Source organism: Paroedura picta, chromosome 3 (assembly GCF_049243985.1).
Source record: "Paroedura picta isolate Pp20150507F chromosome 3, Ppicta_v3.0, whole genome shotgun sequence".
Lineage (NCBI taxonomy): Eukaryota > Metazoa > Chordata > Lepidosauria > Squamata > Gekkonidae > Paroedura > Paroedura picta.
The window spans coordinates 152,337,870-152,364,736 of NC_135371.1; the positions used below are offsets into that span (position 1 = coordinate 152,337,870).

The window sequence follows — 26,867 nt, forward strand, 5'->3', positions numbered from 1 at the left end:
ACCTCTTGTGTATCTTGCAAGGATAACCTGTGCAATTCTCGCAGAGTCCTCTGGTCCTGCACAGATGCTGATGCGCATTCCTGAACGGATGGTGGTGAAGCTGGTCTAGATCTGGAACTGACCAATTTTTGAATAAGCCTTAGAATTGTAGTGGTGTATGTAGTGCACAGTCAAGTTGCTCCTGATGGGGTAATGCTCTTCATTAATGCCCCCCCCAAACGTCCTGTCATTAGCAGCCTTGTGCAGGTCTTGCAAACGGGGGGGGGGGGGGGGGGGCAAGACTTCTTGGACTGCAGGGCTTCCAGACTTTTCTGAACGTGCAGGCACCCTTGGACTTCTGGAGAACTACAAAATGGCTATTGCCCCAGGAAAGATGCTGGGAGCTCCACGCTGCCCACTGGCACCATAATTAGGGACTCCTGTCTTGTTGAGTCTTCCTCTTTTCCTCCTTCCTTCAGTTTTTCCTAGCATTATTGCCTTTTTCCAGTGAGTCTTGTCTTCTCTTAAAATTACATGATGGTTATGTAAAATCAGAGTCCAGTAGCACTTTTAAGACCAACAAAGATTTATTCAGGGCGTGAGCTTTCAAGTGCAAGCACTCTTTGTCAGACTAATGATGGTTATGCCCTTGGATGGATTCAAAGCTTAAGAATTTATTCCCTGGAATTTGCTGAAGATGACAATAGTTAGAGATCTCCCGAGTCCTGTAAAAAAGAAAAGTATGAATGAAGCATGAACAGTGAATCGTAATAGCCAATTTAAATCAATTGCAGGGCATGAACTAAATGCACTTGATCTTTGTAAAGCACCTGCCTCATCTCCCCCCCCCCCCCCCATGTTTCCAAGCTCACAGGAATGACCTAAGGGCATTTTTACTGGAAGAGAAAAACCTCTAATATGTTAGTGCCACCTAGTGGTCAGTTTGAAAGTGAGTAAGGGAGTTTTTCCGTGATGCTTCCGCTAGCGTTTCCAACAGGCCTTGAGGGAAATGTCCTGTCCTTCAGGGGATACTGGTTACCTCCATGCCATGAAAAGCTCCCGCTATCAAAGGGATATAAAAGAATGATAAAAAATATTTAAAATAAAAAGTTATGCAGGTGATGTGGTTTTAACAATTTTTTGGCTCCAAAAAAACCATTGCATTATGTAATGGAGCATATTGAAGAAAACGGAAGCCTTTCAGGATATAAAATTAACAGGAAGAAGACAGAAATTATAATGAAATCCTCAATGGGACAACCAGAAGAGGATGTTATGTAGAGTACAGAATGCACAGTAGCTACCAATTCTATTAAATATCTAGGGATAAGCGTGACTGGGCAAAAATGTAATCTTTTCCAAAGTAATTACCAGAAGATCTGGAAGGTAATATAAGCAGATTTATCCAGATGGGGGAATTCAAAATAAAAATCTTGAGGCTGGGTAGAATTTCAGTCTCAAATGTATACAGGCAAAACGGTGGTATGACAATGCAAAAACCACTGTGCATAGGCTATAAACAAATCACTAATTAGACTTCTTTTGATCCAACACTTAACTAAAGTTCCCTATAGCAATATAATGAAGCCATTCCAAAGTGATGCAATGCATTATCGTCAATTACGGTGCCAACAGCAGTCCATTAACTATCTTAAATCGTAAGCATGAAGCTCCAGCTGGATCTCCAGAGCTGGCCTGAAGATATAACGTATCTTCAATTAGCGACTCCTGGAGCAATCTTAAGAGTAGTACCTAGTAAGAGCAACAGGTGATCTAGGTATATAGTCTGGTAACAAATCCCTGATTCCTAATAAGTCTTCGTCAAGTGCTTTCCTAGAAATATAGTCTCTTTGGCCACCTCATGAGAAGGAAGGAGTCCCTGGAGAAGAGCCTGATGCTGGGAGCGATCGAGGGCAAAAGAAGAAGGGGATGACAGAGAATGAGGTGGATGGATGGAGTCACTGAGGCAGCCGGTGTGAGCTTAAATGGACTCCGGGGAATGGTAGAGGACAGGAAGGCCTGGAGGATCATTGTCCATGGGGTCGCGATGGGTCGGACATGACTTCGCACCTAACAACAACAATAGTCCCTTAAAGACTTATCTCATTGTAATGCTAGGAGTAGATGCTTGAAGAGGATTAATTACTTGTCTTTCCAGACAATAACAGCTCAGACAGCAATGCCGGATGACAGGTTTTGGACTCCACAGAATTGTTTACTTTCGATTCAAACTCATGTTTGCCTTCTCTTCCTTGCAATCAAAACATTCCTCCTTGACTGAGGCTCCCTGGCAAAGGAAGGAAGCTACAGATGCCTGGTGCTCTGCTGCTGACCATCCCTGCTGGCCCTGGTGGGGAAGTAGGGCCAGGCCTCTTCCACCCACTGAGGAGGGACTCCACCACTGAGCCCCTCCCTCCTCCTTTCCGAGCTTCTGAAGAGGCTCCTTGGAGAGCTGAATTGGAGAGCAACACTACCTCTAGCAACACTTTAAAAGCTTTCCCTGTCAATAATTTCCCGCCAGCAATTTAAGACTAATCTCATATTGCTAGATGCCTCCTGGTTCTCCGACAAGTCATCACAAACATTTAAATGATGAGAGAAGTAAGCAATAGTGGAGCTTGTACTGATGAAGGGGGAGAATGGTGGAAGGTGCAGAGTAGGCAGAATGACATAGTGGCATCCAACAAGTGAAAAAAGTTGTGGGAGGAAATCTGGATTATCTTTGCCTTGGAGGTGAAGCAAGGGGAAAAACAGCACAAAACCACTTTCAGAAAACTTGTGGAAACAATGCCCAAGAACCCAAGTGAATGGCAAAGGGAGAAAAGTCAAAGCAGAATGAAAATGATAATTCAGTAGATATGCACAGTGAAAGCAGGGTGAAATGCAGACTGAAAAAGAAAACAAACTTTCTTAAGCAATTTGTTCCCTTCTAAGGTCTTCATAATGGTTAAAGGGGCCAGTTTGGTGTAGTGCTTAGGAATGTGGATCCTCCTGGAGAGCCGGGTTCGATTCTGCACTCCCCCACATGCAGCCTGCTGGGTGACTTTAGACTCACCACAGAACTCATAAAGTTGTTCTGACAGAGCAGTAATCTCAGGGCTCTCTCAGCCTCACCCACCTCACAGGGTGTCTGTTGTGGGGAGAGGAAAGGGAAGGCGACTGTAAGCCACTTTGAGACTCCTTTGGGTAGATAAACGCAGCATATAAAAACCAACTCTCCTCTTCCTCTTCCTCTTCCTCTTCCTCTTCCTCTCTTCCTCTTCCTCTTCCTCACTAGGGGAAAAAATATATCCAGGGACAGAAGCTCTTGTGAAATTGCCTCTTAAATTAGGTCACAACTGAAAAATGAAGGCAATTGAACAGAACAATGTTTTCTTAACATCCTAACTGATGTATTTTGGGTCCTTTCATATTTCATTGAAGAAAACAAAATGATAGCAAATAGCCAGCAGGATATTGCACTTAGAATTTTTGAAGACCAGGTCCCAATCCCCACTCTCCTTGCCTGGTGACCTAAGGCCAGTCTCTCTGCCTTTCATCCTAGCCACCTCACATGGCTGTGATTGTGAGAATAAAATAGATGTGCAGAGAAGAATGTTAGAAAAGTGGATCTAATTGTCTAAATAAATACAGGGAAGAATTTTGGTTTCATAGCTGATTGTACAGCAAGCATCTTCAATCTACTTCATTCAACTTGTCCTTGGTCAACATTCTCTTTCCCATCTGTATGTAGCACCGCTCTTGTTAGATACAGCATACAAAGCATTGAGCACTAAGAAACATCTCCCCTTGACCAAGGGAGGCTCTTGATGCACAGTAATGAACATTTGAATCAGAAGTGGCTGCTGAACAGCTGAGAAATTCAAACAATCCAAACTAGATGCAGCCTAAAATGGTTGAGATCACAAACACCTGTTAAGGAAAAGATGTACAGGTTGGGCTGAAGTTAGCTCTAGCCCATGTTTTCAGTGACTAGATCAGGGGTGTCAAACATACATCCTGGAGAACAGAACTGGCCCATCCAGAGCTCTTACCTGGCCCACAAGCAACTGGAGTGAAGGAGGGAAGGCAGGAAGCTTTAAAAGGTGCTCGGCATGTACACTCAGTAAGAACTGGGTCCAGGGACGGTGGAAAGGCTTCTCACTGCTATCTCTTTCCACAGCCATGGCAACTGTAAGCAGATCACATGTGGTTTGTGTAATATGTAATCAGCTGGAGGCCGACTATAGAGGGGCCAGCTTCAATACTACGAACACTTTGCTAGGAGCAAGCCCCAATGAATAAAATGAGATTTACTCCTGAGTCAACCTGTTTAGGATTGTTTCCATCAGGCAATTACCAGATTTGTTAAACCCGACCCTTTCTGGGGCTGAACTCCTGGTAGGTATAACTTGCTATTTTGAATTGTGGACAAATATCTTCCAGTGTACAGCACGTTCTAAACCTTGGTTATTTCAGTGTAGGATTGCTAACTCTAGTTAGAATATATCTGAAGATGTGTGGAGTGGAGCCTAGGGGCAGGACCTCAGTGGGGTGTCATGCCAAACAGTCTACCTTCAAAATCAGCCTTTTTCTCCAGATGTTTATCACCTGATCAGTGCTAATTCCCAGAGATCTCCGGATTCCATATGGAGCCTGGCCACTCTGTATTCAGTGGAAAGGTTAAGCACATGCTTAAATCTCCCATCTTGAAATCCGTTGGATTTAATGCCACAGACATAATCTGAGAATACTTAATTCCTCTAAAGATTCTTTTCAGAAGTATGATTAACTCCAGAGGGCAGTGTGGTAATATTTCTGAAGCTGGATTCCTTTGATTTTTCTCTTTTTTTTTGTAAGAATGTTTATGAAGTTGGAAAACATTTTTTTTCACCAGAGCCAGTCCAAATGAGAATTGGTGGGAAGGGGAGGGGAAGAACGTATTCGAAAATATAAGTAATATTTCTGTCTGCCTTGTCAGAAGGAAAATATTTTTCTTTGGAATGTTCTCATTTAGCATAAAAGCTCTTGTGGTGGAAAAATTAGAAGATCTTGGTATTAAAAATGGTCAGCTCCTTATAGTCATTTGGGCTGGAAAACCTTGATATAAGGGGAAATGATAATTTTTGACAGTTCCAAAATGCTGCATTTGCAAGATTTTGTTTTGTTATGTTACAGGCTTGGGACCAGTCCTATAACTGTTAGGCCCCTTATTGCAGGAGATTTTCCTAACTGTTCCCAGCCGCTTGTCAACATCATGTTGGATTAAGATTTGAATCCCCATTCCTGCCATGGTAACTCACTGAGTGACCTTGGGCATGTCACATAATCTCAGCTTAAACTCCCTCTCAGGGTTGTTGTGGGGATATAATAGAAAAGGAGAAATTGTTGTGAGCCACTTTTGGTCCACTCTGGGGATAGAAGTGGGGTTTAAATGAAGTAAATAAATAAATTGGGCAGGTACTGCTTTAAACCTCGGTCATTTGGGATAGAAACCAGTTATGTTAGCCTCAGTCCCTCCTGGTAGCTATAGCTATTTGGCAGGAAGTGCCTTTTATATGGACCACAGGGGAAATGCCTTGGAAACATGTGAGGAGTTCCTGAGTAAGCACTTTAAGAGCAGTGTCTTTAATCAGGAGAGCCAGGTTTGATTCTCCACTCCTCCTCCACATGCAGCCAGCTGTTTGACTTTGGGCTAGTCACAGCCCTGTTACAGCTATTCTCCCAGAGCAGCTCTGTCAAAAGTCTCTCAGCCCCACCTACCTCACAGGGTGTCTGTTGTGGGAAGAGGAAGGAACAAGCGATTGTAAGTCGTTTTGAGGCTCTTTCAGGTAGTGAAAAGCGGGTATGAAAACCAATAATTCTTAATAGCTTTGGGAAGCAATTAGAGAAATTCATGGAGGATGGTTCACTGCCAGATAATTCACTGGTCACTCGTCGATGGATTTAAAAGGGAATTAGATTTGTGGAGGATGTCTATCAGTAGATACTAGCTGTGGTGAATAAAGGGAACCTCCACATTCAGAAGTAGTTAGCCTCTTTATAGTAGTGCCTCAAGGGAAGGCCTCGGTCTCTATGCCCTGTTGTTGGACTGCCAGTGGAAATGGTGGGCCACTATGCTGGATTGCTGTACTGGATGGGCTGCTGGTCTGATCCAGCAGGGCTCGACTTCTGTTCTTATGGTCCTGTCAATGTCCAGTGGCAATAACTCCCTCAATACCACTGCTGGGAGGAACAGAGAGACTTTGCAGTGCAGTTCTGAATCATTGTACCTTCTAGGCCCATCACCTTCAACTTTGTTTAGAGTTGCCTTGTTGCCCTCCATGCTCTGCTTATAGAGAGGTTTGGTGGCATCTCACTGGCTGCTGTGAAAAATGGGTTGCTGGTTTGGCTGGACCTTGTGTCACTTTCAGCACAGCTGCGGTTATGTTTGTAGTTAAGTTTCCCCTAAATCCTAACTCAATCACCACATGCAGGGGTGGCCAAACAGTAGATCTCCACATGTCCAAGGACTACAACTCCCATGAGCCCTTGCTAGCTCATGCAGGGCATGGGAATTGCAGTCCATGGACATCTGGAGAGCCACAGTTTGGCCACCCTTGCTCTATAGTTTGTAAGCATGGCTTGTGTGCTTCTGTCCTCGGTTGCCCTCTCATTTAATGTATTGCAATATATGTGTAGTTATTAATAATGTCAATAATTATACCCTTTTTTCCTCACCAAATGGGGACCCAAAGTGGCCAATAATAATTCCCCCCCCCGGTCCCATTTATCCTTGCAACCACACTGTGAAGAAGGTTACACTGGGCCAAGATTACCCAGTGAGCTTCCATGGCAGAGTAGGGATTTGAACCTGGCTTTCTCATATCCTACTCTGACACTACAATAAGTCACTCCTTTCCTTTGCTTGAAGTGGTGCATGAAACTCACTGAAGATGGTTAGGATGACAGTACTTTGAGAAGGCTTAGGTCAGGCCTTCTCAACCAGGGTTTCATGAAACCCTGAGGTTTCTTGATGGCGCTAGAAGGGTTTCCCAAATGGCTGGGGGTTAATAGTTTTGTAATACCTTTTTCAAATGCATTAAACTTTTATATGACCATGTATAGTCATGTTGACACCCCCCCTCCCCGGGTGGCCAATGGTTGTTCTGGAGGGGATGGAAAGGTGAAGGGTCCTGGATAGGCATGTACACAGCTATGCTTCCCAACCTTTTCTGCACAATTGCACCACTTCTGAGGTTTCTCAAAGCTTGAAGAATGTTTCAGGGGTTGCGCAATGGTAAAAAAGTTGAAAAAGGCTGGCTTAGGTACCAGGTGTCCAATCTTTAGGACAAGTGTGTATAGATTCTTTTGAATTCCTTTGAAGTCCATGGTTATGGCATTTTACCACTTGGTGCCCTTTGCATTTATAATATTCATTCTGTGCCCTGAGTGCTTAGTGACCATGTCTCATGCACAAATGGCTCTGTATTGGATCCTGTAGTGTTTACGGTCTGATGTGAGGTGTGGGGGGAAGGCAAGGGTTTGGCGTCTGACAAAAAATATTAATGTCCCAGTTTTACAGGCAAGGAACGGATGCTCAGAGAGTTTAACGAAGTCATCCAAGATAAGTTTGAAAGTTTGCAGTAGACCTGGGAACAAAGCCCAAATATTCTCATTTCTAATCCAGGGCTTTCACCACAATAGTTTTATAGGAATATTTTAAACTGAAACTCCCTGCCAATAATGAAAGATGTATTCCCCTTTCCAACTCCCCCTCCCCCACCTTCCTCAGTTTGAAAAGGCTGGGTTATATTTTGTCCCATCCTTTTGGATCACCTGGACCTCTTGGTCTACGTGTTTATCTTGACGGAGTGGTCAGTTGCCAATGGGAGGTGACAGCTAGAAAGACTCTGGAGGCTGCCTAGTAACAGGCTCCACTTTAGTGCCAGGTTACAGTGGATGGCAGGTTACAGAGGGTGGCAGGTTACCGTGGATGAGCGATAGGGTTGTGAGTGTCCTGCATAGTGCAAGGGGTTAGACTAGATGACCCAGGAGACCCCTTCCAACTCTATGATTCTATTATTCTAGTGTGTGTCCCCCAACTGTTGGAAAATGTCCAAGGTACAAAGAAGAAGAGAACAAGGTAGGGGGCCGAAGGAAGATTATTAGATAGGATAATGAGGACAGCACCTTCTCTCTGATTAAGTGTCAGTCCTTGGCTGAGTCTGCACTTACTTTCTTTATACTATTGTGGATCCTGCTGAATCCAGATTGATTTGAACTCGGGTCTTCCTCTATTTCCCCCCCCCCCATTGAAACAGAAAAGTCTTCTGCACATTGGTTAGGGAAGCTCAGAGGGGGGGGGAGCCAAGCACAGCAGGAGCTTCTTTCTTTTCTTGAAGCAGGGGGGGGGGAGAGGATTGGAGACAGCGGAGGAGAGAGAAAAAAAGCAAGAGGCAAATCTCTACAATAAAAGTTATGGCTTCTGGAGCTTCTGCAGAAAGAAGTTATGGCTTCCCCTTTAAGGCAAGCTTGTGGTCTGAGAATGAGGAAGCCTTTGAACTGAAGACAGAGACAGAGTTCAACGAGATCTGAACACAATGGGAAAATGGGCAAATGAGAACATGATGCAATTTAATAAAGATGAGTGTAAAGTTCTGCATCTGGGTCAGAAAAATGAAAAGCATGCCTACTGGATGGGGGATACGCTTCTAGGTAACACTGTGTGTGAACGAGACCTTGGAGTACTTGTGGATTGTTAACTAAATATGAGCAGGCAGTGTGATGCAGCGGTAAAAAAGGCAAATGCCATTTTGGGCTGTATCAACAGGGGCATCACATCAAAATCACAAGATGTCATAGTCCCATTGTATACAGCACTGGTCAGACCACACCTGGAGTACTGTGTGCAGTTCTGGAGGCCTCACTTCAAGAAGGACGTTGATAAAATTGAAAGGATACAGAGGAGAGCGACGAAGATGATCTGGGGCCAAGGGACCAAGCCCTATGAAGATAGGTTGAGGGACTTGGGAATGTTCAGCCTGGAGAAAAGGAGGTTGAGAGGGGACATGATAGCCCTCTTTAAATATTTGAAAGGTTGTCACTTGGAGGAGGGCAGGATGCTGTTTCTGTTGGCTGCAGAGGAGAGGACAAGCAGTAATGGGTTTAAACTTCAAGTACAACGATATAGGCTAGATATCAGGAAAAAAAATTTCACAGTCAGAGTAGTTCAGCAGTGGAATAGGCTGCCTAAGGAGGTAGTGAGCTCCCCCTCACTGGAAGTCTTCAAGCAAAGGTTGGATGCACACTTTTCTTGGATGCTTTAGGATGCTTAGGGCTGATCCTGCGTTGAGCAGGGGGTTGGACTAGATGGCCTGTATGGCCCCTTCCAACTCTATGATTCTATGATTCTAAGCCTTAGCCAATCAGGCTTCTCTACCATGGAGGCTCAACAGCAAGTTCAGAACCAGCAGAGAGCTGCATGCTTTCTCATGCCTATTTTTCAAATATTGAGGGTTATATCCACTCTAGGATATTGTGGGGAAATGGTAGGGTCACTCCGGATCAATCAAGCTTGTTGCAGAGGGAAAATTTAAATTGGACAAAATCAAAATGGAAATCACATTCAGTGGAGACAGCATGGACTGAATCGACCTGAGATTGGAATAAAAGCTCCGTGCATCAGCCCTTGTCTGCCTCTAGATTGCTACTCTTAGGGCAGTTTCCCCCCTTTTGTATGGAAGTGCCACATTCAGTGACTTATCCCCTCTCTCAGCTAGAGACATAGTTAGGAACCAACTTTCTGTCTGTCTCTCTCTGCTCTTTCCTCTTAAGTATGTTAATTCTTAAACAAACCTTCAAAGACAGCCAGCTTGGTGTAGTGGTTAGGAGTGTGGACTAGGAGTTAGAGCTCAAGGCTCTAATCTGGTGAGCCAGGTTCGATTCTGCGCTCCTCCACATGCAGCCAGCTGGTTGACCTTGGGCTCGCTATGGCGCTGATAAAGCTGTTTTGACCGAGCAGTGATATCAGGGCTCTCTCAGCCTCACCCACTTCACAGGGTGTCTGTTGTGGGGAGAGGAAACGGAAGGCGACTGTAAGCCGCTTTGAGACTCCTTCAGGTAGAGAAAAGCGGCATATAAGAACCAACTCTTCTTCTTCTTCATCTACACTTTAATCCGGCTGTGCGTCATTGCTGTGTTACTTACTCTGCCAACACCAACTCTCTGAAATCTTGTAAATAATATAAGGTGACCAGATTGTCCCACTTTTAGAGGGACATCTGGGGGTACCTGGAAAATTGCACTTATGTTGAAATTAAAATATATATATTACAATACTATTTTTGCATTCTATGTGCTCTATAAAACCTTTTGTGGCTCCATATAGACCAAATTTTTAATCAAGATCACCCCCCCCCCCCGGTCAATGGTGTCCCACTTTACCAATGTTAAAATCTGGTCACCTTAAAATAATAACCAAGAGGCAGCCCCCACTTGGGTCAGGTGTGTCTGAATTAAGAGAGGAGACACACCTACATGGATGGAAGGGAGAGGGAGCAGGTTAAAGTCAGAACTTGTGGGTGGGGGGCAGGGAGGCCATAAGTTGTCACTGAAAGGTTACACACTTGAACTTGGAATTTGAAAGCGTAGCTTTTTTACACATGTTGACCTAAAAAGATTTTTTTTGCAGCTGGGCTTTAATTAGTTGCAACAGAATGGAGGGATGAGGGGTAGGGGGAAGGAAAGTCACAGCGCATATGTCTTTTGCATTTCCACCTGTGATGGATGTTTTTCAAAGCTCTCATTCCTATTTGGAATGCTCAAATTATGTTTGCCCAGCTAAAAAATTTCAACCCGCCAGTCTACTTTCAGAAATGGATTGGCCTACCACTGTTATTGCACCGTAGCCGGGAGTGGGGGGTGTTTTGATTTGTGTCTGGCTTGAGGTATTTAGGCTAATGCCTCTAATGTGAGCCACTCAGTGCAAGTTACACAAAAGTCATTTTCTGCCAGTTCTTTTGTCTCATTCTGGTTGAGTCTCAGTAATATTGATTTAGTTCGATTAAGATGCAAATCTTCCTAAGGCCTCATTTGTACTCACTTTGGTCATATTTTTTCTCTTTATTAGATTTTAATCTCCTTCCTTACTAGTTCTACTATTTGGGTATCTGTAGTTTTGCCAAGCAGCCTGAATTTGGGACAAAACCTTCTGTATTTTGTTAGATAACCAGAAATCCTAACCTCTAAAAAAAAAGTGAATTGAGGAATTTTGCCAGCATACATCCTGACACACCAGATTTCTCCGGGCTCAACACAGCATCATATAAACCCTGTAGAAAATATCTCAACCCTTCTTCCCTGAGATATTGTCCAGTTGTGTTGGAATGTGCATAATTGAGCAGAATATAAGCAGTGTCCTACAGGGGGCATTGGATGAGATGTGTGTTTAGCATAATTTGAATAGAAACTTCCTGATGATTTTCATTCTAGCTGTTCCAGTGTCCTGATTGGCTCAATGGAAGACTTCAGCTGATTCTGCACACTGGCAGCTGCGCCAGGCTGCTGGTGTTGCGCAGCACCACAGCAGTCTGTCTCCACCTGGGTGACACAGTTCAGTGGGACACCTGGTGTCTCACTGAAATGTGTCCCCCCAGGAAACACAACAGTGGTGGATTAGTTCTGCCATGTGGGGGTGGAGTGCAGGGGATTTCTTTATTTTGCAGGATGATGGGTCATTGTTTGCCCCCTCTGGGTCATTGTAGGACAGGGAGGAGCCTGGAAGGCAAGGCTCTTCCCTGTCCAAACGGGTCTGCCATGGGACAAGCCCTGCTGGCCCCCGTGGTGGGCTAAGGAAACTCAGAAACTTCTTAGCCCGGAGCTTCTGGGGCCTGATCTGCACCAGACCTAGGAGGGTGGCGGCCTGGTGGCAACATCATATAGAAACGGGGATTTGCCCCTTTTCCATATGGCTGCCCTCTTGGCCTTTTCCGCCCATGTGGAATTGGCCTTCCTGTTTCTTTGAGCACACTTCCTCCTTGCTTGCCTCCAGAACTGCAGTTGAACAAAAGAAGGACTACAGAAAACAGAACCATTCGTTAGGTCTCTTGTCTCCTTTTTCTATATATAGTTTCTTTTCATAAATAAAAGTATTATATTATTTATAAACATTCTGGTGTTCCTACCTGCCAATGAATTGAAGCTACAAAAGGAATCCTGCCCATTACATTTTGAGTAGGATTTGTATAATGAGTTCCATCAAGCAATACCCCCAGGCTAGGCAGAGGGACTTGCCATGGAGATTTATTTGCTTAGTGATGGCTGTTTCCACAATTGTTATATGACTTGGGAGAATCAGTACTGTTAGGAAGCAAGCATTTCTTCTTTCCCTAACAGTGCTGGAGTGCATTTGTGTACCTTCCAGGGTTTCCTCAGCTTTTCTGTGTTCTTTCCCAGACCTGCTTTGCTGCAACATTTTGGGAAAGATAGCAACAAGACTTGGTTGGCTACCATATGGGGAGGGAAGTTTGAATTTTCCCTCTCATGCTAGGTCTGGAAAGCGGCAGGTAAACTTGCCATGTGGTAGCCCTGTTGTCCCTGCTCTCTGTCTACAGCTGCAGGAGCAACAGGAACACGACACAAGCCTATGGAGAACACCCAAAGGTTGCCTTTCCATTTTCAAGAACATTTTGGATACTTCTATTCCACCGTTCCATTTTAAAAATGCTCATAACCACAAAGAACACAAGCATTGTTAAAATGTATAACATTAAGACAATGGCTTTAAGAGGCTGATAGAATTTTATTAGAAATTAGGTAAGAACTATAGGACTGAAAGGAATTCTGAAATAAAAAAGCAGTCCTTATTTGGCGTTGGAAGGTCATACTGAAGGGAACTTAATATAGTTTCTGAGTGAGCTCGGGAGCCTGGCCTGATTTGAGACCTCCTGTCAAGGGTAAAGCTAAGGTTGGGGGCCACTGAGGAAAAAAGATCCTCTGAATCAACCAAAGGTACCTTGCTACCCTCTCCGGACAACTTTTGGTCTGTTTCCAGTTAAGACAGTTTTCGGCTTTTTATTCCATAGCTTTTCCATGCCCAGAACTGCTGTTGGTGTCACGATGTAAAACATAATTTCAGCCCAGCCGTGAGCCAAGCCATTGTCAGCTTTCGTCAGCTGCTGGTCTCTGCAGGCCTTTAAAAAGAATGAAGGTGGTTGGTGTTGTACAAAAAACTTCACAGTTGTGGCAGGGGATTACATCTTCAAAGCCCACATTCCCTCAACAGCTGTGCAAAAGATAGATCTCTGTGGATGGGTAAATGATGCACCGGGGAGCGCAATAACTCTTTCGGCTTTATCTGCTTTAGCCGGCAGAGTTCTAAAACGGGAGGGACTAAAGATGACAGGCTCTGAGCCTAGTATACTGCGGTGGCAGTGACCGTGAGCTCTGCTCCGATACGGCTTCATCTGCCGCCTGACCTCAGCAGTGGTGCCCTTCTGAACGTCTTGCCTTCAGTGTCCTTAGAAGGGCATAGCTCTGTTTAAAATGGCACTATAAACAGGCAGGCAAATCACTCTCCACATCAGCTGCCAGCTTTCCCAATGGACACACTGGGCATAGCAGCAAAAGAGGTATATTGAGGTGGCGATGCGAAGCTCATGATTATTCTTGCTGAAACGGATTTGATAGGCAATACATTGATTACTATGTTCCCACCCCCACTAACATAAACATGCCCCAATTAAAGAAGGCAGAGCTCCCCTTTTTCTCAAATTAGTATATATATGTGTGTATGAGTATGAGTATGAGTATGAGTATGAGTATGAGTATGAGTATGAGTATGAGTATGAGTATGAGTATGAGTATGAGTATGAGTATTTATTGGGTGATATGATCATTATGGTCACGTCAATCTGCCCTCCCCAAAATGGCCAATGATAGGCCTGGAGGGAGTGGGAAGGGACAGGGCCCAGGGGGGCGGGGGTCATCAACCCCTGATCTGCGGCCCAGCCAGGCCACAAGAACCTTGGAAGCGGGCCGCAGCTCCCTCTCCCCATCCCCCCCCCCGCAGTGAGAAGCTCGCCAGGCCATGAGCAAATCGGCTGCCGAAGCAGCTGATTAGCTTGCGGCCCGGCAAGCTTCTTGCTGTAGGAGGGGGGGGGGGAGAGGGAAGCGCAAAAAACGGCATGCCGGTGGCGCAAACGTGCATGCACGGACCCACCGCACATGCGTGTTTGTGCATGGCAGGGGTCGCAAATGCGCATGCGTCACTGCCATGCACAAACGCACATGTGCGGCGGGTCCAAGCATGCGCGTTTGCGCAGGGCCCTGGGTTGCCCTCTCCCCCAACCCCTTGTCAACAGGCCGCAACCTTAAAATGGTTGTGGACCGCTGCAGGGGGGCATGTCTGTGGCTATGCTTCACCATATTCTTCATGATCATGCCTCTTTTGGGGCTTCTTGAAGATTGGATTTTGTTTCGGGGGGTTCTCAGTATGAAAAAAGGTGAGAAAGCCTGCCTTGCCCATCAGCAATTGGCACCTCATCCATGCTTTAAAGGTAAAGGTAAAGGTATCCCCTGTGCAAGCACCGAGTCATGTCTGACCCTTGGGGTGACGCCCTCCAGCGTTTTCATGGCAGACTCAATATGGGGTGGTTTGCCAGTGCCTTCCCCAGTCATGACCGTTTACCCCCCAGCAAGCTGGGTACTCATTTTACCAACCTCGGAAGGATGGAAGGCTGAGTCAACCTTGAGCCGGCTGCTGGGATTGAACTACCAGCCTCATGGGCAGAGCTTTCAGACGGCTGCCTTACCACTCTGCGCCACAAAAGGCCCTCATCCATGCTTTACAAAGAACAATAGTCGAGGACCCAGGCAGGAGGCTCACAAACAGGTAGAATGTGCTGAATGTGACATGGAGATAATAGAGTTGGTACACATTACAAGTCTGTTGTAAGGGTATGTTGTATGTTAGCCTTTGAACACTGAAAGTGCTATATAAATTGTAAGTAAAACATTTGTATGCCTGCCTTTTCCCAGACAACTGGTGCTCAAGGCTCTAATGTCAGTAAAAAATGTCAGTATCTCCTAAACAAAATTAAAATTAAAATGGCCATTCAAAAAGAAAATTAATACTCAAACCACCCACAGGGCAACTACCTAGAAGAATCAAAGCTATCTTAGATGCCCTTTGGTGGCACATTGAATCTTGAGGACAAGGTCCCAGGGTTATACCTTTGTGTCCTTTCACTTAGATTAACCCGTTCTGGAAGAAAGCTGTGGAGTGTGCAGATAAGCAATGTTTTGCAAAAGTCCTGTTAGTCTCTTGTCCTGGCACAGATTTTTGCAGGCTGTATATGGCCGACAACATATTACTTTTTGCATCTCCAGGAACAAAACTGTAAAATGACTTAAGGCCATTCCTCTGATTTTTTTTTTTTAATATGTGCTCTTCTTTCTGCTTGCCCTCCTTCCCGTGCTCATTGTGCAGCCTGAAACATGAATGACACATGAACGGGAAGCATGAATGACACAGTCTTGTGTTATCTCCTCCAAGGCAAGATACTTAAAGTGTTCGGGTCTGCAGGAAGTTGTACTGATTCCCAGCCGCCTTGACATAGCTCTGATGCTCTTGCTAGAACACCACTGGCAAAACTGTAGCCTGGATTCTTGCCTTTGATTAAAATGTCGGGGTCTTGACTACATTTGGTTTCCAAATGGCTTAAACAGCTGGGTCTGCATTGGAGAGCTCAAGCTTTCGCATTTCCAAGAAAACTCTCAGGCATTGCTTGCATGTATGCAGATGCTTTACACTAAGGGATGCCAATATTGCGCAGTGTGCTACAGAACGTAAAGGCCAACTGCTTTTCTGAACAGATAGGCTCTGATGTCCGGAATCCTTTAACACAGTGGTCCCCAAGCTTTTTATCACTGGAGACCGGTAAACGCTTGACAATTTTACTGAGGCCCGGGGGGGGGGGGTAGTCTTTTGACGTCGCTGCTGCTTGAGCCTCTGCTCCGATTGCTTTCCCGCCAGTGCCCCTGACTTCCTGCTGTCCACTGGAAGGCGATGCCAGCAGCAGCTGCACAGTGCCACTCCTAGCCCCAGCCATGGCGACAGCTGGAGAGTACCAAAGGTGAGCCGGTGGCAGAGTGGCAGAACAGCCCCCGAGGCAGCAGCCAGGGAGGAGGACGAAGAGGAGCCCAGTACCGACTGATCTACGGTGGTTGGGGACAGCTGCTTTAACAGATGCCCACAGGGACTAAACTTGAAACATTCTGCCTGCAAAAGCAGGGCTCTGATCTTGAGCTGGGGGACTGACCCCTTCTGTCTGACTCTGGTATTCAGCCTACCGTGCGTCCCATCCTGAGAAAAGAGCCTCCTTTTCAACCTTATCCGCAAAGACTAAAGAGTTACCCTGTGTCTGTTGTCGCCTCCTGCTTAGCGGGAGTGCTGTGTCCCATATGGCTTCTCCTTCTCACCTCATGTTTTGCTAAGGAGTGGCCTGTTGGATCAGACCTGAAACTAAGAAAGAATCCACGTTACTAAGAAAGAATCCACCTTAGAAGGCTACAGGACTTCTTCTGTACACAGAAAGGCAGTAACTGCTCTCTTATGGCTTACCTCACAGTTCTGTTAAGTCTGGCCAGTTTTATTGATCAGTGCCCCCCCCCCCCGCCTGGTGATAAATACAGCATAAATAAATAAAGGTAACGAGGATGGAATTCAGAAGACTGGAGGTGAATATATTATGTGTTCTGAGATTTACTTGGAAGTGGTGGGATTATTACTTGCATATAGGCTGCCAACTCTAATCCTGTACACCATATGTTGTCTGCCAGCAGAGCTGGTGAGGGGGGGGGAAGCATCTGTGATTCTTAGTGGCTCCTTCCACTCTTTGCCACTGTGATGCTTTCATCTGCTCCCTTTTCACCTGTTCTGACGCACCTGGAGATTTGCTTGCTCCAGCCCCTGCAGGAGAGGAGAAGAGTTTTGGAGATGGGAGCCATTTTCTGCACTAATGGAAGATTTAAGGGGACCTGTGGTGTGTGAATGGTATAGTCTAGACCAGGGGTAGTCAAACTGCGGCCCTCCAGATGTCCATGGACTACAATTCCCATGAGCCCCTGCCAGCGTTTGCTGGCAGGGGCTCATGGGAATTGTAGTCCATGGACATCTGGAGGGCCGCAGTTTGACTACCCCTGGTCTAGGCAAATCCATTTTATATATATTGACCCACTGGGAATGTAAGAAATCTCATTTTGCTCTTGAGTGATTGTTGGGTCCAGTGACCTGTTTGCACATGGATTGCTTACTTTCTTTGAAGCGTATATGTGAGGACTTTCCCAACGATACAGCTACGTAAATCAGATCTGCCTGTCTCCAAAGCTCTGCCATTCTTAAAGGCACACAAAATCCATCATTTGAGACACCAGACTCACCTTTGCTGCTGGCAGGCTTGGATCTGGGCTTCTCCTCACGCCAAATGGACCTGAGTCAGTGGCATGAACAGCTCTTCCAAAGCTGTTCCTAGTTAAATGTGCCCAGCCTGCCATTAACTAACCACTGGGAGTACCTGATCCATCTTGAACACTGACAGAAGAGTAGTGCAGGTTTGTCTCTGGGTTGGAAGTCCCATGAGGAAGGTCCATCCAGTAATGAGATGTGGTTCTACCATCACATCTGTGCTAATACTATGGAGGCAGCCTGAAACGTGAAGTAACTGGAAGAGTTCTTGAAAGAAAATGTGGTCAAAATGGGAGGTGCCATAGGACTTGCAGCAAAGACATAGTCCCTGTTCTGTTAATAGTTGCACAAATATGTGATCACTGAAGAAGAGGAGGAGGAGGAGGAGGAGGAGTTGGTTCTTATATGCCACTTTTCTCTACCTGAAGGAGCCTCAAAGTGGCTTACAGTCGCCTTCCCCTTCCTCTCCCCGCAACAGACACCCTGTGAGGTGGGTGAGGCTGAAAGAGCCCTGATATCACGGCTTGATCAGAACAGCTTTATCAGTGCTGTGGCGAGCCCAAGGTCACCCAGCTGGCTACATGTGGGGGAGTGCAGAATCGAACCCGGCATGCCAGATTAGAAGTCCGCACTCCTAACCACTACACCAAACTGGCTCTGCCCTACGTGTTATCTTGGTGTTCAGCTTTGCAAGTTACTACCCCATGAAAATTGCGAGTAGGCCACCTAACTGCACATACCTTTTTCCATCTGTGGCATATTGATGATCTAAGAGAAAGCGGGGGGAGAAACCAGCTCTTTCCCAGTATATAAAGACTTCTCCAGTTTGTTGCCTAGGGGCCAATGTATTTTTACAAAAGCACTTTCAGTGCTTCAGTGGACACTTTGCATCTGATGTATCGAAGATACGTTTGATCCTGGCCAGACAACTTAACCAAGCTTTAAAAACTTCCCAGACAACTTAACCAACTCCCCACACAATATAACTAAGCAGGTTCTGTTCTGTGTAAAGCTATCTTTTCAGTAGGGTTTCAGATTGAGAGCTGTAAAAAAAAAACAAGTCCTACTGTGAAATTGGCTGTGTCACATCTGTGGAATACCAGAAGGCATGCAGTGTGATGCATCACTATCAGACGCATGGATTTTAGAAGACTGCATGGCAGCCAAGAATGAGTCTGCTGACATTCTCATGCTGCAGTGTGTAATATAGGGAAGAACTAGGTCTAAAACACTGGTGTTAATGAAAGATGGTTCCCAGAGAAACGGAGGAAAGTATTTCTTTCAGCTGGCCCAAGTACAACTTGCACAAGTCTGGAATGCTTTTCTTTAAATATGAAATCCCATGCTTCTCCGCAGAGGCAAGTTAATTTGATTTTTACCTAGCAAAGTTGATCTAATGCACATAATATGTTGATCTGAGCTATTTCTATGGGCTTGCCTCAACCCCAGCTTGGGCTAAGTAGGCTGGGAACCAAAATCCTCCAAGAAAAAACAGAACCTTTTGCTCTGATGTCAGTAGGAGAAGCATAGTTCATTTATCAAGGCATGGCATAATCCATTTTAGCCTATACGGGAGCATTACTTGGATACAGGCTGCCAACTCTAATCCTGTCCACCATATGGACTTTCCAGGAGGGTATGTGCAATACAGTCCACTGAAGGGAGGGAACAGAGTCACAACTGACTTGGTAGAGGGAGCCTTAGCAGGTGACCCAGCAATAACATTGAAAAGGGGGCAGTTGACTCATGAATGCATGAAAGTCCTACATCACTTGGGCTAGCCAAGAAGTCTAAATAAGATGGGAGTTTACCCTTAGACCAGGCTTTCTCAACCAGAGTTTCATGAAGCGTTGGGGTTTCACAGTGGCCACAATTTTTAATTTTAAAAAAATTATTGGGTGATATGACCAAATATTTCTGTGATGTGGCTTCTGATGACGTGGCTTCTGGGGTGCGTGGCAGGAAGTTGTGGCCTGCTGACATCACTTTCGGGGTTTCCCAGAATGTTTCAGGAGTTTCTTAATCACAAAAAGATTGAGAAAGGCTACCTCAGATGGAAGGCTCAAGGCAAGTGGAGAATGTTGGAGGATGTCCTCCAAGCATCAAGATAAGTATAGCTCTTCTCTTTGGTATATTTATTTACTTATCTATCATATGGCAGAGGTACATGCAGGAAGCATGTAATAATATAAAAGTCATAGCCATATAAGTACAATGGTTATGCAAATAGACTGGCCAGTCTCACAAATGCTAACATCTAAGTTTCCAACCCATTCAATCGCAGCTGGGGAGAGTACAAAGATCTCCATCACATCTTCTTGGAAAGCACGACTCTCACATTCCTATTACAGATAGAAAGTAGTTTGGCAGGCTGCACTGCAATTACATTCAAGACTTTGTATTTTGCCCCATTTAAACAACAGGTCTGTCCAACTGTCAGGGCCATTCCGTACCAGGATCTATGTAGCAAATTGGTTGCGGAACGAAAAAACGCCATTTTAAATAGTGGAATTCGTCGTTATGCATACCTGCCTTTGTAGTGGAATCCAGTTGCGTTTCTATCGTTTCCCACAGGTTTCCGGTCTCGGCAAAAATCGCTAGCCAGGAAGCGATATTGCCAAGCTTTGTCCTGCCCCTGGCCATCAAGCAGCCAATGGGCAGCCATTATCATGCTCCCAAAAAGCCCCTTTCCCTTTAAGGAAGGTTTAAAAAAAAAACACGTTGCAACGAATGTGCATTGGTTCGTTGCAATGGAGAGACCTATCTAGCTAGCAGGTGGTGTTTGAGCTGCCGTTTCATCATTGCCACGCTCCCCGCGAGTGAAAAAAAAATAACCCCCCCCCCGACGGGCGCAATTTTCAGCCGAAAATAGAGTGAAAAATAAAGGGAAAATAAACCAGCAAACGGGGCTGTGTGTTGCTTTGTGCTTGGTGACTTAAAACAGCTCTGGGGAGGGACTGCAGCCAGGGAAGCCTCGCTGGGTAAACAAAGGCTCACTGGTGTATTGATCTCCGCTCTCTCCAAGAAAAAAAAATGGCAATCGCTTCGCCGGAAGATCAGAGGAGAGAGCTAGGGGGAGGGACTTTGCAGAAACCGCAACAATGGTAACGCACAGAACTTTCCCGCTAGTGTTGCAGATTGGTTGCAAGAGTGTAGCGCTTTCCGGAGGGTGAATCCACTTTTTGCGATTTCCCTGAAAGAGCTACAATGAAGCGCTTTTTGCGGATCGGTTTCAGGAGTGTTGCAGATTGTCAACGACTCCTGAAACAGCAGGAGTATAACAGCAAAACAGCAAAACAGTAGCGATTTCAATTTGCAACCATTGTGCAATTTTGAACGAGTGCGGAATTGCCCTCAATTTATACAAACCTGCAATTTCATGACTAGTGCATGGCCTATCAACCTATCCTCACCCTTTTGTATATGCTAGAGCAGTGGTCCTCAATGTGGGGGCTACAACCCTTCAAGGGGTCATTTGGTCCTTTCCCAGGGGTTGCTGCAGTGGATGCAGCAGTGACAGTGGCAGTGGCATGGTGCTGGCCTCCTCCATGCCGCCTCAGAGCTCATCGAGGCAGCCCAGAAGAGGTCAGCACCACAGTGCGCAGGAGCGGGGTGAAGATGTATGCGTTCTCACATATGCGCCTGAGCACACAGACATGTGCATGCATGCCACCGCCCCTGCTATAGGGGTCACGGCAATAGGGCAGTTGAGAACTGCTGCGCTAGAGACTTGAATAGCCATCATGGAAATCTCTGGCATAAATCCATTTGACCATATGTTTCTTGGAATTGGTTTATAGAGGAAGGAAAAAGATCCTCCACCTTAAGATTGACAAAAGATTCATAAGGCTCCAGCTTTCTTCTTTATTTTTAGAGTCCCCAAAGGTTGAGAGTCCCCAAGTAAAGTGGAGACTTTACTTGGGGACTCTCAAGTAAAGTGTTCTCTGGGGTGACTTTGAAATCTTTATATTTCTATTTCTATTTCTATTTCTATTTCTATTTCTATTTCTATTTCTATTTCTATTTCTATTTCTATTTCTATTTCTATTTCTATTTCTATTTCTATTTCTATTTTTATTATTTGAATTTGAATTTATTGCCTGCCACTCTCGGCAAAGCCATATCGTGGCAGGTTACAAGATAAAAAAGAACAGTTAATAAAATACAAACCCAGCAAGAACACGATGGCAGACCAACCCCCCACCGACCCCTGCTGAGGACCAGGGGGAAACAGCTGGCCACCATTATTAGAATATGATAGAATGCCTTCCCTCCTTACTCCTCCTTTGGGGAAGGGGCACAGATCTTCTCTTCGCTCTGGCCCTGGGCTCAACCATAAACCTGGTGGAAGAACTCCGTTTTACAGGCCCTGTGAAAAGCTGAAAGCTCCTGTAGGGCCCGTAGCTCATTCATAAAGGTAACTATTAGCTGCACACTTTTAAATGTTCAGTTACTCTGCAGCTCCATTTTTCTTCAGGGACTCGGGACAAGGCTAGTCCAAAAATTCCAATACAAAGCTGCCTTCTGCAAAGTTGGCGTTCTTGTCTCAATATTCAAGAGTTTGACAGCTGTTCTTCAGGGTTTCATGCAGAGTCCTTTAAAAACTCTGCAACCAACATAAACCAACATTATTTTGTTATATATTTGGCTTTGAGAACAACCACAACATTTTCTCCTATTTTCCATATTGTGTGTATTCTACATACTGAGGTGTTTTATTTCCATTGCTTTCGATGAGGAACAATTTTTAGGCTGCAGTTTTTTTAAAAAAATCCATCCATTTGGGTTATAGTAGCATGGCTCACCGCAAAAATCTACCTTTTCCTACTTCTGGCCAGTGGAATAAGAATCCTGATTTGATAGGTAATTAAAATTCTCACTTGGAAAATATGCACACGGAGGCATTTGGCGTGCCATGAACAGTAGTGCAGGTTATGTAAGAGGCACAAAGAATTACATTTGGCACCCCCATAAGGCAAGAACTGAATTGTGCTTTCCCGAACATGCAGCCCTACAAAACAAATAGAGAACCTATGTGAAAAAAAAGTTCTCTCGGAGAACTCTTTCACTGCTGTACCCTTCTAAGAGATCCCCAAAACATTCCCCAGGAGAACAATGATTGGTGGAAATGCTGTGCAAAGAAATCTATTGGTCCAATCCTGTTTGGTGGCAAGATAAATATGCCCCTCATTGCTGATAGATATGTCTGTCACTCACCGTCAGGTGCGGTGTAATGGGTGGACTAGGATCCAGGGAGATCTGGGTTTGAATCCCCACTCTACCTGGGTAAGTTTGGTCCAGTTGCATTCTCTTAGCCTCACAGGGTGGTGGTTGTGAAAGAATGGAGGAAGGGAGACCTAAGGTCTAAGCCAGGGGTAGTCAAACTGCGGCCCTCCAGATGTCCATGGACTACAATTCCCAGGAGCCCCTGCCAGCATTTGCTGGCAGGGGCTCCTGGGAATTGTAGTCCATGGACATCTGGAGGGCCGCAGTTTGACTACCCCTGGTCTAAGCTAATTGTCTGTTCTCAGCAGACTGGGGAATAAATACATGCATACATGCTGTCAGCCTCCATGGATTCCCTCACTCCTTTGTCCTCCACCTAAAGCCCCTGCGGAACTGAATCAGCATCAGCAAAGCACCAGAATACAGAGGATTAACTACTGTTCAGCATTAAATGGGAATGGGGCAGCTGGGGGGGGGGAGGAGAGGATTTGTAATTCATTCCTCCCTCCTGTTCTGGCTGTGATCCACCCCAACCATCTCCCTGTTCTTCCTTCCTTCCTTTCCTCTCAGCTACCCATTTGGTTCTACCCCAACCTGCCCAGATGTCCAGCTTGTCCACCCTTGCTTGCCTGCCCATCCCATCTTTCCGTGCTGCATAACCTCCCCCCCCCCCCGCAGAAGAGGGAGAAGACAACAATTTTACCTGATGCTCCTTCATTGCTGCAGCATCCCATACTCTGGTGCGTTTTGTGTGCCAGGCTCTCCCACTCCTCAGGAAGGAGTTGGGGATTTAACAGCAGGCTGCTTGGGGAAGGGGAATGCGAAACTGCCCATGCCTTCTGTGAACTTTTCTGCTGGATCCAGCCCAGTAACCTCATGCAAAGCGTAACATATACCCTGGCTCCATTCCAGGTTGTGGTGAGGTACTGTCTGGCCACTTGACAGAAAAATGCCAGACCAGTCACGCACACAAATTGTCACTGAGGCTACATGGGAGAGGGGGGAGAGACTATTGTTTTGCTTCTGTTGAAGGGGACTGGCTGTAACTGAGGTTTGCTGAATGTGTGTGTGTATGTGGGGGGGGGGGGGCATTAGAAACTGTAGAAAGCGAACCACAAAATGGCTCAGTTTGACCAAAGACCAGTTGCTCCCAGTGATCCATTTTCCTTCTGGCTTGGGATGTGCGCTCCACTCTCTCTCTCTCTCTTTCTCTCCTGTTTTTACAGTTTCTGAATTCATAAATCATAAAAGAAAGAATAGATGCAAGGAGGAAAGCTGGGAGTGAATGCTTTAAGTGACCAAGACCACAAGGTAACGATCCTCATATATACATGAATAAATCAATTACAGTAGAGTTGCATTTCACTGAAATTGCCTATTATATATGGAGCTGTCATGATTCTTTTGCCTGCCATAACTTTTTTTTCCCTTTACAGAGGTAGTTAATTTTATTTTGAAAACTGCGGCAGAACCTAAGGTGTTGCTGGCCCAAACGAGGCGTCTTTATTCCAGCAGTGTTGTTTTACATGGCAAGTCAATGACTTTTAATGACTTCTACGCAAGCATTCTATCATTTCCCAAACTTAAAAGGAGAACTGTTATCCAAGGATACATTCATTTTTGGGTTCCTGAAGATCAGCTGCACTTTTATGTCCCCAGCTGGGTCAGAGTGCCAGGTCTGAGCCATAGCTGTGAGGCCTACCTCTGTGACTCACAGTGCAGCTCTAAGAAAAGTATATAACTTTATAAGCCCATTTACTTCAATGGAGTTAAAAGGGTGTAACTCTGTTTAGGATTGCACTGTCAATGAATTGCCATTCTCAGCAAAGTCCATGGCAATATTTGAGCGAGAAGATTCCGTTATTGTCCCTATTCCTTGTGTGGGATGACAGGCCTATAGAAAAAGCAAATAACTTTTGTTAGATTAACTATTAATCCTGACGTTTTGCAGCCTTAGGCGTGAAAGGGTTCATTCAAAGGACCAAAAAGTAAGGCCCAACTACACACTATGTCATTCCCTGTGTCTTCTCAGGGTTTCTGCTTTTTACATGTGCAAGCATCTTCTTCAGTAGGTACTCAGTTTCCAGGGCTGATTCTGCACTTACTTTGTTTTTTGCGTTATGGATGCTGCTGAATTCAGATGGATTTGAACTCATGTCTTCCTATATCCCCACCCCCACAATGAAACAGAATATGTTCTGCACTCGATTGGGGAAGCTCAGAATGGGGGGGGGGGGAGAGCCAAGCGCAGCAGGAGCCTCTTTCTTTTTTGAATGAGGGGGGAAGGATTGGAAACAGCAGAGGAGGGGGAAGAAAACCAAGAGACAAATCTGTGCTGAGAGAAGTTAAGGCTTTTGGAGCGCAGTCACTTGAAGACAAGACTTGCAACCGGAACTAGGAAGACTTTGAACTGATGCCCTGGCCAATTAGGGAATGGAGGCAAGAGGAATCAAGTTAATTTGCAAAAAACAGAGACCTGCACATTTACTAAAGGCGGTTTTTGAAATATCGAGGCTAATATCCACTCCAGGATATCTCAGAGGAAAGGTAGGGTCACCATGAATTAATTATGCACGTTGCAGAGGGAAAATTTAAAGTGCCCCAAATCAAAATACAAATCGAATTCAGTGTAGATGAGGGATTCATTCAAATTGGGACTGGGTGAAAAGCCCCATGCAGACTACACCCAGGTCTGTGGGTCTAATTCAGATCAGTATTATGGTACATGAGGAATAGGGGCTTTTAGCCTTCCCCCTCATGTTTCCCCGACCTTAAATGACTGGAAGTAGGTACAACTTATACACTATTAGGTGTGTGGGTCCAGCAAGACACAGAGGCAGTTTCTTCTTTATTAACTCTGGCTCCAACCAGAAACACTGAACAAGGAACATTGTAACACAGTGAACTTATATACAGTTAAGCCTTCCCACCAAGGGCTCTGATTGGCCCTTAACAGAGCCCTGCAATTGGTCCTTATATGAGGCATTTTGTTGGTCACCGAGGCACAAAGGAATTGTTAGCGATTGGCTGAAACACAATGCTTGCATTTGAATAGTCGTAAACATAGTCCAATACCTGCAGAAATAACGGGTGTCACATGTACTTATTTGATACACAAAGGTTTCTCACAGAACAAATAACACTTCCCCAGGGCCATTTCAGCTTTGGAAAATGGAGCAGAGGGAACGGCATAAGCACCCACTCCGCATGAACTGTAATCCTGCTCTGAGGTCCCTTCTCCTAAATCTGCTTTTCACTAAGAGAGAATTTTGCTGAGATTCAGTTGTGCAGACTTGCACTGAACTTCTTACTTCCTTACAAGAAACACTTTTCACATACAAAGGCAATGCTAAAAATGATTGGCGGGTCTCTTAAGGATGGCAGAATGGCAGAAATAACACTTAACAGGGTCCCACCACCACCACATAAACTGTTCTCTCCCCCCCCACACCTTATTTGAAATGCTTTTCAAGACACACTGTGACAGCTCTTGCAATAAGGCCTCCTCCGATATTTTATTTAGTCTGTAGCACGTGTCAGATAGGTCCCGTATGGCAGCGCTTCCTTTCAGAAAGGTGAGCGGTACTTTTAATAACAGTCCCTTAGTCTGCAGCATGGGAGGCGGGGATCAAGCGGCCGCCAGCAGCTGTGCCTTTGTTCGAATGGCACAACTGCGAAGGGAAATATGGGGGGGGGGAATTAAATTGCATTGAGCTCGCTCATGAGTGATGGGAGCACATTGTGTCACCTTGAATTATATTGCTTCTTGCCGTTCAAAGGGGAGAAACTGCAGGCGGAGTATTTTTCTGCTGCCTTGCTTGCCTTTCTTCCCTCCCCTTTCCACTGTTCAATGTACTAGTTGCCATACTAATTCCAACGACAAACTGGACAAACTGGAACGTGTCCAGAGGAAGGCAACAAAGATAGTGAGGGGTTTGGAGATCAAGACATATGAAGAAAGGTTGGGGAAGCTTGGTCTGTTTAGCCTGGAGAGGAGACGACTGAGAGGGGATCTGATAATCATCTTCAAGTATTTAAAAGGCTGCCATATAGAAGATGGAGCAGAATTTTTCTTTCTTGCCCCAGAGGGACAGACCAGAATGAATGGGATGAAATTCATTCAAAAGAAATTCCATCTAAACATCTGGAAGAAGTTCCTCAAAGTTAGAACGGTTTCTCAGTGGAACAGGCTTCCTCAGGAGGTGGTGGGTTCCCTATCTTTGGAAATTTTTAAAGA

The 26,867-nt window shown here is 45.3% G+C and overlaps 1 long non-coding RNA gene across 3 annotated transcripts; it reads right to left on the minus strand.

The window, feature by feature from the left end:
* Positions 1–544: 544 nt before the first annotated feature.
* Positions 545–23,482, minus strand: LOC143833187 (uncharacterized). 3 transcript variants are annotated; one of them, XR_013229552.1, is made up of 5 exons: positions 23,334–23,482; positions 8,176–9,075; positions 4,014–4,150; positions 3,098–3,252; positions 545–704 (listed from the first exon to the last, which is right to left on the minus strand). It is a non-coding gene; the product is annotated as an uncharacterized LOC143833187 (long non-coding RNA). The 3 variants fall into 3 exon arrangements; XR_013229550.1 differs by lacking the exon at positions 8,176–9,075; XR_013229551.1 differs by lacking the exons at positions 3,098–3,252; positions 4,014–4,150; positions 8,176–9,075.
* Between the last annotated feature and the right edge of the window lie 3,385 nt (positions 23,483–26,867).